We start from the raw sequence: 13,706 nt of genomic DNA, 5'->3' as shown, positions 1-13,706 counted from the left end.
CTTTCTTGCAAATGAATGCTACTTTTACACAGAGATTTTTTATTATTATTTTCTATTTCTTAAAGTAAAATTAAGGAGACCTTGAAAATGGGATATGCGTTGCACTTCTTTCTCAAAAAGTTTAACAAGTCTTATTCTGTACATAAGCAAAGTTGTCTCAATTACAGACACTAATCTCATTCAGCTCATATATTCTTAAACTATGTATTTTCTTGATTTCAGATCAAAGAAGAGGAAAGAGAACATGGAAGACGGAGACTGAAAAACATCCAACATACAAAGTTATTAGAAACTGACTAACTTTTTCTTTTATGAGTATAGAGAAGAAAATCATGCTGCATGTTTTGCCACCTCAAAATAGCTAAAAATGAAAATATACCAACAACAATGGGTAAGAAACTTTTAAAACTTATGTGCCATTTTTATTATGATAGCCTTCATTTGTCACTTACCATGTTATCTGTGTTAGAAAGCAACTCCACCACATCAGTATCACACTTGGAGGATTGTATAAAACCAACATTATCAGTAGCTTATGCAAGAGATTACTGTGAAATCCCATAGCAAGGTTTTAAATGTAATTAAAACTGTAGAATATCAGGAACTCCAGTAGTATAGGACTGGATACTCAAAGCAAACACTTATGTTTACAATTTCTATATCATTCCAACAGCACAGTCTGTTTTTACTAGGTCTACAAGTTAAGAAGTGTCAATATTATATTTATATTTTAATGTCTGCTGAAAATTGTTTATTATTTCAGTCAGTAAAATAAACAACTGGATCATCTAGGATTAGTCGTCATAGATACAGATCTGAGAACATCCTTGGAGACCAGTCTCTGGAAATGGCATGTGAATGATGTGGTCCTTATAATTCAGAGTAAGGACTGAAACCTTTGGATAAATGTAAAATACTTCTCTTCCTCTTTACCCTGCAGGATTCCTGGCTGACTAAAGTTTTCTCATGTTTCTCAGCTAAGGATCTGATTGTAACAGATAATAATCATGTTATTATAGGAGCTAATACATTATTTTTGGTTTGTATATATATATGCAGGTGAAAACCCAGGAAAAAATAGTTAGGATATTTGGCTAAGTTATAATTTTTGGGATGGGGGTGGGGTGTCTAGATCAATGTATGATAATTATGTTTTGCGTGTTTTACTTTCTGCAAGAAAGAGAACAGTAACACATTGATGGTATGTTAGTATTTCTTTTACTACACTCTTCTGTATTCTAATCTTCAACATCTAAACATGAACACATTTGAGAGATATTTAAGAGTTAAGGAATACAAGCTATCATACTTTAAAAAAAAGTGTAATTTATGGAGGATGTATTGTGACTTTGAATTATGATAATAGCGTTTGTTTACTAAGACATTAATTTTGCAAAGCCCTTCTACTCTTAGTAATTCTGAGTCTAGAATTTATTTGCCAGCAAAGGTGATAAACAATCGTAGTGCCTAAACATATTCTAACATTTTATTTTCAGCAAGAAAACAAACTGTTGTTAAGTTTATTTTTTAAAACTTTTTCTTTTGCTAGATCTTTATTTAAAACCTTTTGCTTGGGTAATATTAGAGAAAATAATCCAGCACACAAATTACCAACGCACTTGATTATAGGTATTTGAAACTATTTTTTTTTTTAACACTATCATTTCCCTAAGAGTAACATGGAAAAAAAAAAAAAGCCATATTTGTATTTTCTCAAGAGCTGTCTGCATTCACATGCATTTATCAAATGGTAGTTCTTCTGAATTTCTTTCTAAAACCAATGAAAGAAAATACATTTTATAAGAGAAAAATAAGGTTCAAGCTGTCAAATTTCAAAATAAATTTTGGAGGTGGTACTCAGTAACCATTCAGGAGTTAATCATATAAGCAGTCAGCTTGAGGTAGTTTTCCCTTGAGATGAATAATACTTGGCAGGTTTATTTCAGTTTTCTGCCTACAGGCCAACCATTCTGCCACTGGCCATTTGCCTTGATGTCTGTCATCTGGTTTTGATCTCTTCTCCATTAGTGTACAAAGTAGATCAAAACTAGGCAATAAGCCATTTGGACTCTGTAAGGTCAAACATTCTCACTGCAAAGGATATGAAGGCAACTGCTTGCAAATAATTTTGACAAAATGTGAGGGATTTTAGAACAAGTACATCTTCAACTGGATTTTAGCCATGAAAGCACATAATCTCCACTATAGTATTGTGAAATTTGGAAATGGATACCTAACAGAAGGCTAAATGAGATTATGAGGAGACAACTGTTTGGCTCATTATAAAGTCAGATGTGTTCCATGGCATTTGAGTGGACAGCAGAGACCTGACGTTTGAGCATGGCTCATTAGAACTGAATTTGAGATGGACTTTTTACTTCATTTAAACATATTAACCAACATACACAGGATTGTTCTAGAAAGTATCAGTGCCACTTTTCAAGTGCAAAAATTCCTGTTTGTGTTGAAATTAATTGAAAATCAAAACAGTAAATATTTCACTTTTCTATTTGTTCCGCATTGCTGCTATTGTGAACAAGAAAAAAAGCTACATATACCATGCCATCAGAGACAGGGGATATTAAAAGTTATTTAATTTTCCTCCTGTCATGCCATTTCTTTTCCTGTGTTTTCTTAGCAAGTACAATGTTTTTAATTGCAAAGTTCTATAATTAAATTATAACAGAAATGATGTCATACATATCCATGTATAGTGCTGTAGAGGTCATAAAGTATGCTTTTATATTTTATATTCTAATTTGCATTATTGTGAAACTTTATATGCTGGACTATGACAGATTAATAGCCATTCTATAATTAGAGAAAAAAAGTTTCACTGGGATCAGAATTTCACCTAGGATTTATGCAATGTTGTATATCTCATTCAGATGATAAATACCACTTTGCAATGTGTTAAAAGTACTGTTTTCATGGAATGCCACTATAAAACTTTTTTTTAAAAAGGGAGAATCGTCACTGTACTAATGTCTAGTGACCTATAGCGGTGGAGACTGAAAGATTTGATTTGTAGTACCCTTTAGTAGTAAGTACCTGTTACCTATTAGAGATAGTATGCATCTTCAACTTCTACACACCACTCATCAAGATACAGCTCTGTCCTCTACAGAATGCAATCTTATCAAATGAGATAAGTTCAAAGGAAAGGTTCACTTTATGCCAAATCATAGAAAAAATAAGAACATAACATTTATTTTCTATACTGTTTTAAGCCTGTTTAAAGATTCATAATAGGAGAATTAGCAGTTTAAACATTGCTCATCAGATTGTGAATATTAAACCTTTAAAAATCAGTGGAATATTATATATATGGCAGATTTTGTATGTAATGAAATATTTGTCACACATGGCTTACATCGCTTTTTTTGTTTGTTTGTTCAAAGAAATTGAGCTGGGAAGTATTGGAAACAACTTTCATGATATTTACATAAATATTTACCCAGTCAGCTTCATTTCTGTCCCTGGAAAGGTGATGGACAATTTGTTCTGGATGCCATCTCCAAGCAATTGGAAGAGAAGAAGGTTGTCAGTAGTAGTCATCATGGATTCACTAAGGGGAAATCATATTTGACCAACCTGATAGCCTTCTGTGATGTCATCATTGTCTGGGAGAGCAGTGGATGTTGTGTACCTTGACTTCAGCAAGATATCTGACACTCTGTGGTCTCCAACATAACAGCATTCTTCTTATGAAACTTTGAAAACGTGGGCTAGAGGAACAGTGGAGTGGATTGACAACTTGCTAACTCAGAACTAGAAACTGATGTTACTCAAAACCAAGTTCTTTGTGAGCATTCTTATTAAATCCATGGATAAAAACTAGGCACAGTTATGTAACTAAATATTTAATCTGAAATTCATTAATTTCAAATACCACTGCATGTGTTGAGATGTGAATGAAATCTCTTCACAAATTCAATAATTGTGAGCAGAAAACCAATATTTCAAATGCATTTCAAGTTCTAGTATGTTGTGTGAAAGCAAATTCTGCAAAGAAACTATGAACTTGAGCAAAATTGCCTCTGCCTATAACATTAGCTTACAGGAAAAACTGTAATTCAAGAATTTATCCAACTGCCTTGTTAGAGCTCTAACTCAACTTTTTAGAGAACGTGAAGTTTTTCATTCAGAGAGCCCTACAAAAAGATGGCAGGTATGTTCTTTTCATTCTTTTGTGTCTACTAGCCTTGCTCATCTTGACATTTAAAGACTGTGAAATACTGTGTCATAGACTTGGAGTTTAAGTGGTACTGACAAGTACTAATGTGGAAGAACACTAGCTCTTAATTGAACTCAGAAAATAATCGCAAAAGTTACATATTAAAATAGAAAATAGAACTGCTACTAACAATAGCAATAATTTCTTCTGGCCTCAGCATCATGTGAGGCAGAGGACAAATCACAGTGCTTACTCATTTTCCATTGATATCCAGTAGTTTTCCAAAGTAACATAAATGAATATGATATTTGACAAAAGTTAAAGGGTGGTAAAGAAAAACTTCATAGAAAATTCTTCCAATTACAGACTGAAGAAAATAGCTCATATTAGAGGTTTTCATTTAGTGCTAAAACTAACTTAATGGTTGCAAGATCTTACTGAGCTTTTGCCTTAAAAATGTGTGAAATTGTCTGTGCTTGGAAGATTGTAGATCGTTAGGTTTTCACTAGGGAGGTAAAAACATAATCAAAATTACATCAAAAAAGAGTTCAATTTAAAACGTAAGATCAGCTCTCAAATATATTTTTTAATTATTTCAATGCTGCGCAGCAACAATCAGTGACTGAAATTAATTTATCAAGATCCCACAAGAACTTGCAATCCATATAAAACAAGCAGCAAAAAGTTAGAACTAATAATTAGAGTTAGTAAGAAACAAATAGACTTCTGAGAGTGAGTTAACAATTTCTTATTACATAAGTACTCATAGCAAAATATATATTTAGACTGGTTCTCTTCTTCATAATGAACTTAGCTGTTTAGAAGAATAAACGTGAAAATGAGTAAAACTGATTTCTTATTTTTTTTCCCTCTAATCTCTACTTCTGAAGTTAAGAAATACTTAAGACCAGTAATTTTTCACTAATACCTGTTTTTTGATTTATATCATTCTTATAGTTAGCACTTCCAGTGTTGAAATCAATTCTGCAATACAATCTAAATATCATTAATTTCTCTTTTACAAATGTAAAATCAATTGAAATTGCTGTATTTTCTTCAGAAAAAACTTTTGTTGGAAACTTTAAAATCTCTTTCCTTTTTACTATCTTGTTATTAAAATCTTTTAAGTAAAATCAATTAAAAGTAAGTTTAGAAATTACCATAATTAAAGATTTTTTTCTTTATGGATAAAGTTTACTTATGCTTGCATATCTCCTAGATACTTAATTTGCCAGCTATTCTTTCATCTTTGATCAAGATTTTATGTTTTGAGAGAAAACCTTCAGTTTTTCACTTTATACAGTTAATATTTATTTTTCAAAACACAAAAACAAAGCTGCTACTACCATTGTTGAGAAACACCCAGTAATAATTAAGTGAAGATAAAAAGAAGAAAACATTTTATAAAACCTTAACAGAATTTATATTCTAGTATTATGTAATGTAGCTGCTTGACACTAAGCTATTATTTCTGCAGTGCTACTGCAGAGATCTGCAGGCACCATCCATTTTAATGGAAACTGGAGAAAGAATCATTCTCAGGAACTTAAATGTAGTTTAGAGAAATCACTTAATGATTGTTGGACTGAAATAAAGTAACAAAAGATATTTATTCCAAGTTCAGAAAATAAGGCAAATATAGCCGTCAAAGGCAGTGCCCAATATAGTGCATAGTATTTTTCTCTATAATTTTTCGTTTTTCAACTTTTTTTTTTTGTTAAAAAGAAAAGAAAATAATGAGGGCTGCTCCAAAAGTAATACTTTCTATTTTATTATGTTGACCACAACATCAGAGGCAGATATTGGTGGTATGGCAGAAGAGGTTGAACCTTCCAACAAATATCCTATTACATCTTGTTGCCACATGACATATGGCAGGAGGGGGCATTCTGACAAAATGATGTCTGACAGGTAAGTGCAGATGAAGCAAAGATGTGGCATTGAATTCCTCTATCCGAAAAAATTTCCTTCATTAGTATTTATTGATGTTTGCTGAATGTTTCTGGAGACAAAACTGTGGATGTGAGCACAGTGAAGCAGGGTTTTAGCAGAGTCAACAGAGACAGTATATCACCTCCGCTTGCACATGTATTTACAAGAGCAGAATGAAGGCTCTTGTTCATCACTGTTGAAAATGCATAGCTAATGGTGGTGACTATGTTGAAAAACTGTTTTGTAGCTGAGAATTTGCTCTATCAAATAGTGTTATTGTGCTCTTTGCAGCTGTTGTAGTTTCCATGGAAATAAATAAGATGTATTACTTTTGGACTTACCTACTTAGTATAGTTAAATCCATAAAAGCCGAGGAACGTATGCTATTTTGCTTTTCCTATGATGTTTTCACATAAGAGATCCTCCAGCACAAGTAACAGCTGAGGACTAGCTTTAGTATGTTGCAAATTAAGAACTGACTTCCTGTGCAGAAGGGAGAGACCATAGATTAATAATTTTGCAGTAAATAAAACTTTTCTCTCTGCTTTATCAGCAAGATGCCTTTGTTGTAAGTTCTTGGCATCTTTTCTGTCATGAATAACCCTACACTCATTTTTGTCCTATTTAATTGTCCATTCTGCCTTAAAACATAATCAGCATTAAACCAGCTGTGCAACCTTGAAAGAACACCATTTCAATAATACATTGATAAAAGGCAGCAAGCAGGCTATTAATTTTAATAGGAACCTTTCCTCCTGGCAATAAGCTGGACACAGTTCTAGAAGCTGTATCCATGTACTGCCAAACAGTAACATCCCTGGTGCATTCATTATGGGAACAGAGTCAATTCGTAGCCTGACACTGTGACTAGCTAGACAGCTGTCTTGGGCCAATAAGTCACCTTTGAGGTGTAGGCTTCCTTGCTAATACAGTCAAATGAGGGAATGTATGTGGTAAATAAGAGGAAGCTTACATGAATTTCAACATGTCATGTAAACTAAAAATCTGCAATTAGATAGCTGTAATTTAATGCTGTAAGTATTAAAACTCATATTCCATCCTGTCCAGAAACCTTAACTACTAAAGAAGACATAATTAATTAACACGTATCTCCTGATTCCCTAAGCTTGGTATATGGTTGGTATATGGCAGAAGTCCTAAATGAAATACATGGATTTGGACAAGAATTCATAAAATCAACTTTCATCTTCTCTGATGCTTAAAAAAAAATCTAGTCTGCAGTTGTCATACTGAGGTCAGGAACAGCATGCAACGTGTATTTTCTCATGTAACCTGCCTCACCTGCTTATGTGTCACTGAAGTATTTATGCAGTGTGGTGATCATGTCACTCTTGACTGGTGAACACAGAACTTGCAGAAAGTGGTGCTGATCATGGATTCATAGAATGGCTTGGCTTGGAAAAGATGTTAAAAAACAACCATTTCCAATGCCCCTGCCCCCACTACGATTGCCAAAAAGCTGCCCAGGGCTCCAACCAGCCTTGTCTTGAATGCCTCCAGGATTGGAGCATCACTAATTTCTCTAGGCAATCTGTTCCAATACCTCAATATCCCCTCAGTGAAAAATTTGCTCCTAACATTTAATCTAAATCTTCTTTCTTTTAGTTGAAACTGTTCCCTTTTGTCCTACTGCTGTCAGAATCACAATGAGGTCTTCAGAGCTTTCTCTTCTCCAGGCTGAGAAGGCCTGGAGCACAGTACTCCAGCTGAGACCTCACAAGGGTATAGTAGAGAGGGATAATCACCTCCCACTCCCAGGATACAGTTCACATTGTGGTCTGCAGACAAAGACTACTGGCTCATCTTCAGCTTTTCATCTACCAGGAACTCCCAAGTCCTTCTACGAAGGGTTGATCTCAGTCAGTTTTCCTTTCAGTCTGTAAACATATCTGGGATTGCTGCAACCCAAGTGCAACATATTGCACTTGGCCTTGTTGAACCTCATTAGGTTTACATGGGCTTACTTTTCAAGCCTGTCCAGGTACCTTTGCATGGCATCTCCATGATATTCTATCTATTATATCTATACATATTCATAGGTATGATGATGTAAGATGTAAGCTCATCTGCCTGTTGTTCCCCAGGTCTATCTTTCTCCCCTTCTTAAAAATGGGAGTGATGTTTGTCTTTCTTCATTCACTGGGGACATCGCCTGACAGAGGTACTTGACTAATTTTACTTTTCAAAAACATGAAACCTACACCTCCTTCAAATGAACTCACAAGACTATCACAGAACAGAAAATTTACTGTTCAAGGAGATATTAGGGTCATCATATATTTAGAAAACATATTTCAATTTGGTATCTGAACTGTGACTAATACGTACAGCTTGTACTATTAACCTGCAAGAGTCATCCAGCTATAACACATACCAACAAATATTTGCTTAGGGTCCATGTAGCAGACTTTTTCTCAAATACTTAGAGGCAACAAAAGAAACTGCCCTCAGTTTTCTGTCAGATTCTGTTCATCACACATCCTCTGCTGGAAAAAGGACAGTATTGGGAAGAAGGCTAAAAGCCTAAAGTCTGGGGTTCAACTTTAGCTGATGGAAGGAAAATGTACTAAATCAAAGAATCACAGAATCATAGGGATTGGAAGGAACTTCTGAAGATCATCTAATACAACCCCCATGCTAAAGCAGGTTCCTGAGCTGCTGATCTGACTTGAGGCAAGAAAGGTTCAACAAGTATTGAAATTATTAAACTGCTTTCAGCAGATTTATTCTTTTTTTTCCCCTTCTTTGTTCCTCTGTAAGGCTTTATGTTATGAAAATACTGAAAAATGTACTGGAAGTGTTGGTAATGAAGTGTTAGCATGCATTGACTATACTTTGTAATGCTGCTTTAAAAATGTGAAAGTGTTGTGAGAATCCTTCTTTGTTTTTTGGCTCAAAGCTTGCTTCCTGAGTTATTTCTTATGATAAGACTCTGATTGATTTGTTGAGAAGCCAAATGATGGGTGCTACCATGTGACAATCAACATCACTTTGGGAACATTTGAAAGCCCCTTCCTCCAGAGCTGCTTGCCTCGGGAAGAGAGTGCTCAAGACTGTTTACTGGCGGAAGATCTGGCCTATGACTAAATAGCTCCAGCTTGGTATGGGAAAATTGGGGAATGATACCATCGTGTCCTGTGAAAAACAGGATGCAGGTGGGCATCCCTGCTCCCTCTTATCTTCTGGCAAGGCCCGGAAGGTGAGAACAAAGGAGTTTCTGCTGAGATCCCAGAGCCAGAAGCTGCCACTCCAAGGAGAGCTGACTCAACCACTTTGGATTTGAGCTGTCGCTCCAAAGGCAGCTGACTCGACCACTTTGAAAGCATTGAAAAGGGGCCATCATCGCCGTCGTTGTCGTGGTCGTTGCCGTCGTCGTCGTCAACAGAACAACAATGCCCGACGACTCACCACTACTGAAGATCAATGATTGAACTACGAACCACGCTGGATCAATGGTAGTGACTATCTCCCTCTTGCTTCCTATAGAGACTCCTTGTTTCTTCTTTTCTATCTTCCCCATTACCCTAATTCATAATAATGTCCGTCCTCCCTTTCCCCATCTCCCTAATTAAGATTTATAATAAACTGGTCGGACCAACATTTGAACCGTTGTTTCTTAATCTCACGCCGGGTATATAATATTAAAAGAACCTCATCTCCCTCCTATAAATCGGAGCAAGACAAGAGTACTAATGGAGACAGTATTATTTTGTCATGAAGATGATCATATAAGATCTGCAGATCTGCAAAAAGCGACTATGGTCTTTGCTGTATATGCCGTGATAAGCATACTCCTTAATACTATGTTTTTTCTTATTCTTTCCCTGCTCCCATGATGTCTCTCACCATGGGAATCTAAAGAAATATGTGGAGTCTCTGCCTCCAAAATATATTTCTATATTTCTTGGAAAAATAAAATGGATAAGAAATCTGTCAGAGAGTTTCAAGAGTCAGGTAAGACTAGAAGAACAAGAAATCTGACATAGTAATCACATGTTAAGTTATCTCTGTGCAACCTCATACAACAGCAGCCTTCCTTTGCACTTGGACGCAGTGTGCTGAATTATTGCAGTGCTTCTTTGATAGAAGGAGCATGTTGCCCAAATAAGGTGTGCATGCCCTGTTCATGGAGGAGTTCAAGACCAGGTTGGATAGAGACCTTGGCAGTCTGATCTAGTGCTTGGCAATCTTGCCCGTGATGGGGGGTTAGAATTTGATCTTTAAAGTCCCTTACAACCAAACAGTTCTGTGATTCATTGTGTGATTCATTCTATGATTCCATAGCTGCTATCAGGTTTCATTCTGGGATTCTATAATTCTTCTTACATAGCTTCTCAGCAGAATTAATTAATTCAAGAATAATTCCTTGATTTTACAATTTCTACTTCCAGTAGAATTTTTGGAAGTAGCTCAGATAGCTGTATAGTATGGCATTCTTTCATATAGCTATGCCTAGAGAGCTCCACCATTGTCAAACATGCAAGGATGTGTCTGAGCTATGTTTTTCTATGGGTACTGTTAAAATCTGATTCAGAATTTTACATCACATAATATGAAGACTGTAGTAATGGGGACTTCTAAGAACAAAGTTCAACCATAGATTGTGACTTTTTCTGCACAAAGCCTATACATTCATGTCTTCCAACCCAGGCTGTGAGATAATTCCTGAAATAAGCATTAGGAAGCTTGGATTTCTTTTAGTTAGTAAGCTTTGAATAAAATGTTTCAGTATGATGATATGTGATCATTATTTATTTATTTATTGTTATTCCAATAAATTAATAAAATGTTCTCAGTTTTATATCTAACTGAACATAAAGCTCAATTACTACATGTTCCTCATGTAGTATTCCACTCCGTGGAATTCCAAAGAGCACTGTTAAACTTCTCTGTACCCGAGGAAGAGTCATATCAACAGCATTTAGTATTCAAGTCATGTTTTGATAACTTGCCAAGTGTTTTAGCAATTGTACAAATACTTTAAAATGTAGAAATCCGCAATAATATATACAGAGAATATGGAATTCAAAATAGCTGACTGGGCACCTCCTTTGATTAGTTTTAAGGGTCTCTTCATCAAGGCAGAAAGAAAGCATTTCTGATGTAGTATAGCAAAATTAAAGAGCAGTCTTATTGTTACAGAGAAACCTAAAGCTTCTGAATTCTTTGCAGGAAGAAGAGTTTTATCCTAAGAAGACCAGCAATTGTGGAAAAGAATTTACGTGTGCAGCATTTCAAACTTAGGTCAAAAAGTAAATTTGTATGTTGCATTTGTTTATCTCTAGATTGCACTATGAGACTTTGTTTCAAAAGCCACTTCCGCACACATTGAGGCTATAGATGCAGGAGTGGAACTGAGTCATGTTGACCTTTCTGTATCCTTTCTGATATGGATGTGGTTCAAACACTGGGAGGGTACAACTACATATGCCATAAAGTTGAATGGAGTTGCTTGCACTTATGACTGATTTTCACCTCGTACACTCATAAGATAGATCTGTAGGTTGTTCTGAAAGTAGTGCTTCCTAATTTTTTCCATGCAAACTACAACAGATACAAAGAGAACAATAACACTATTTGATGGAGCAAATTCTCAACAACAGAATACAGTTTTTCAGAGCAGTCACCACTATTACCTATGCATTTTCACCAGTGATGAACAGCTGGCATGCTGCACTTGTAGAAATCTGCCAGAAAAGGTAACCCACTGCCACCACTCCTGAAATGCACCACCCACCATCTCATTGTGTTCACATCCATTATTTGGTCTCATAAACATTCATCAAACATCAATGAATGTCCATGTGTCCAGTTTTTTCAGGAAGGAGGAATTCAATAACACACTTTTGCTTCATAGTGACTTCCATGTCAGACTGTCCATCTGCTGGCATCTGTCACACGGCAACAAAATGTAATGGAATATTGGTGGGAAGGTTCAACCCGTTCTGGCATAGTACCAACATACCCCTTTGATGCTGTAAGCCAAAATGGTACCATAGGAGGCGTTATTTTTGGAGAAGCCCTCATGCTTTTTTTCATATGCTAAATTCAGTTATTGAGGGAAGCAAGCATAAACTTCTTTACATGCTGTGTGAGTTTAATACATTTAACTTGAGAGTGTATAATAATGCTAATTTTGTCAATAAGAACCACTTCAGTCAGTATAGAAATACAGCTGCCTTTGAAATTCATTGTAACAGCTCTTTAACTGTATTGCAAAGAAGAAAAAGAAATTTTTTTTCTTATTCACAAAAGTAAAGATATCTCTCCAATCTACTAGAAACATCAGAACAAACTGTTTTTTAATTGAATATAATACTTCTCCTTGATTGCATGAATTTCAGTATATGGAAAATTTGAGATTCTCATTGACAACTGAGTTTCCACAGGCATTTAGATCTTTGTCTTTCGTGTTTTGCTCAAAGAACAAATAACCAAATTTAATTTAAATATATATATATATTATATTAATATTTGTCCTATTGTAGCTTATTATTTTTAATATTTGAGCTGGTATAACAGATACTGTCATGCTAATAACTATTGTTATAATTTATTAGTAAATATATTACTTTGAATTTTGATCCATTTTGTCTCAAAAAGAACTAACTACACCAAACAGAAAGCATTCTCTCCAAAAACGAATTTCAAAAAATCTGTTTAAAAGCAGTGCATAAATCTGTATTTGCAGATTAAGGCTACTTTTAGACTGAGTTTGAAAAGATTAGGAATATTTATTTTCATACAAGGAGTTTAATTTTTTTTTTTTTTTTAAGTTCTGGAAATGTTATAAGTTCTTCTAGTTTTAGTATTTCTTGAAAATCTGAAATCTGTGCAGAATTATGAAATCTTGCTATTTCAATCTCATTGAATGGACCATCTGAAATTCTGTTCTTCTTCTTTCTTTTCTTCATGCTTGTATTCTGAGAATTACTAGGAAAGGATTTATAAAATTGCATACACAGTATGTATATGTCATTTAAACAAATGAAAGAAATGAAATCCTAACTAACAAATAAGAGATATGGAATCGAAGTGGTAATTCAGACAGAACACATATGAACATTGATGATTATTACTTCTCAGTCTGTTTTCCCAATCAGCACAGATTGCTTTCCTGAGTTTCTTAAGAAATTAAATTGCATTACTGAATTCAAAGTTCTCTCAAAATATTCCTAAGCAAGTAAAGACTTAATTAGTTGGAAAAACAAAACTTCAACCAACAACAAACAAACAAACAAACAAACCCAATCCTACATAATCTTAAAATGGGATTTAGCTACAGAAACTAGCATTTTGTTCTGAACCACTAATGTACTCCTATAGTAGCAAGGTCCTTTGGTATTCAATTGATTCTTTTTGTTTGTTTTATGGTTTTGTTGCTGTTTTTACATAGACGATAAATACAGATACTGAGTCAAGTTTCTCTAATGAGATCCCTCCCAACTGTTATGAAACAGATGTCTAATGAAGTGAAAATTCTCATAAATATTAACCCAAGAAGAAACTGTTCAGAGAAGATGAAATACAATTCGATTTTTGAAAGCTAATTAGAAGCTTAGATTTCATTTATGAC

Source organism: Meleagris gallopavo, chromosome 5 (assembly GCF_905368555.1).
Source record: "Meleagris gallopavo chromosome 5, MGAL_WU_HG_1.1, whole genome shotgun sequence".
Classification (NCBI taxonomy): Eukaryota; Metazoa; Chordata; class Aves; order Galliformes; family Phasianidae; genus Meleagris; species Meleagris gallopavo.
Note: the sequence above shows the minus strand (reverse complement) of the source record.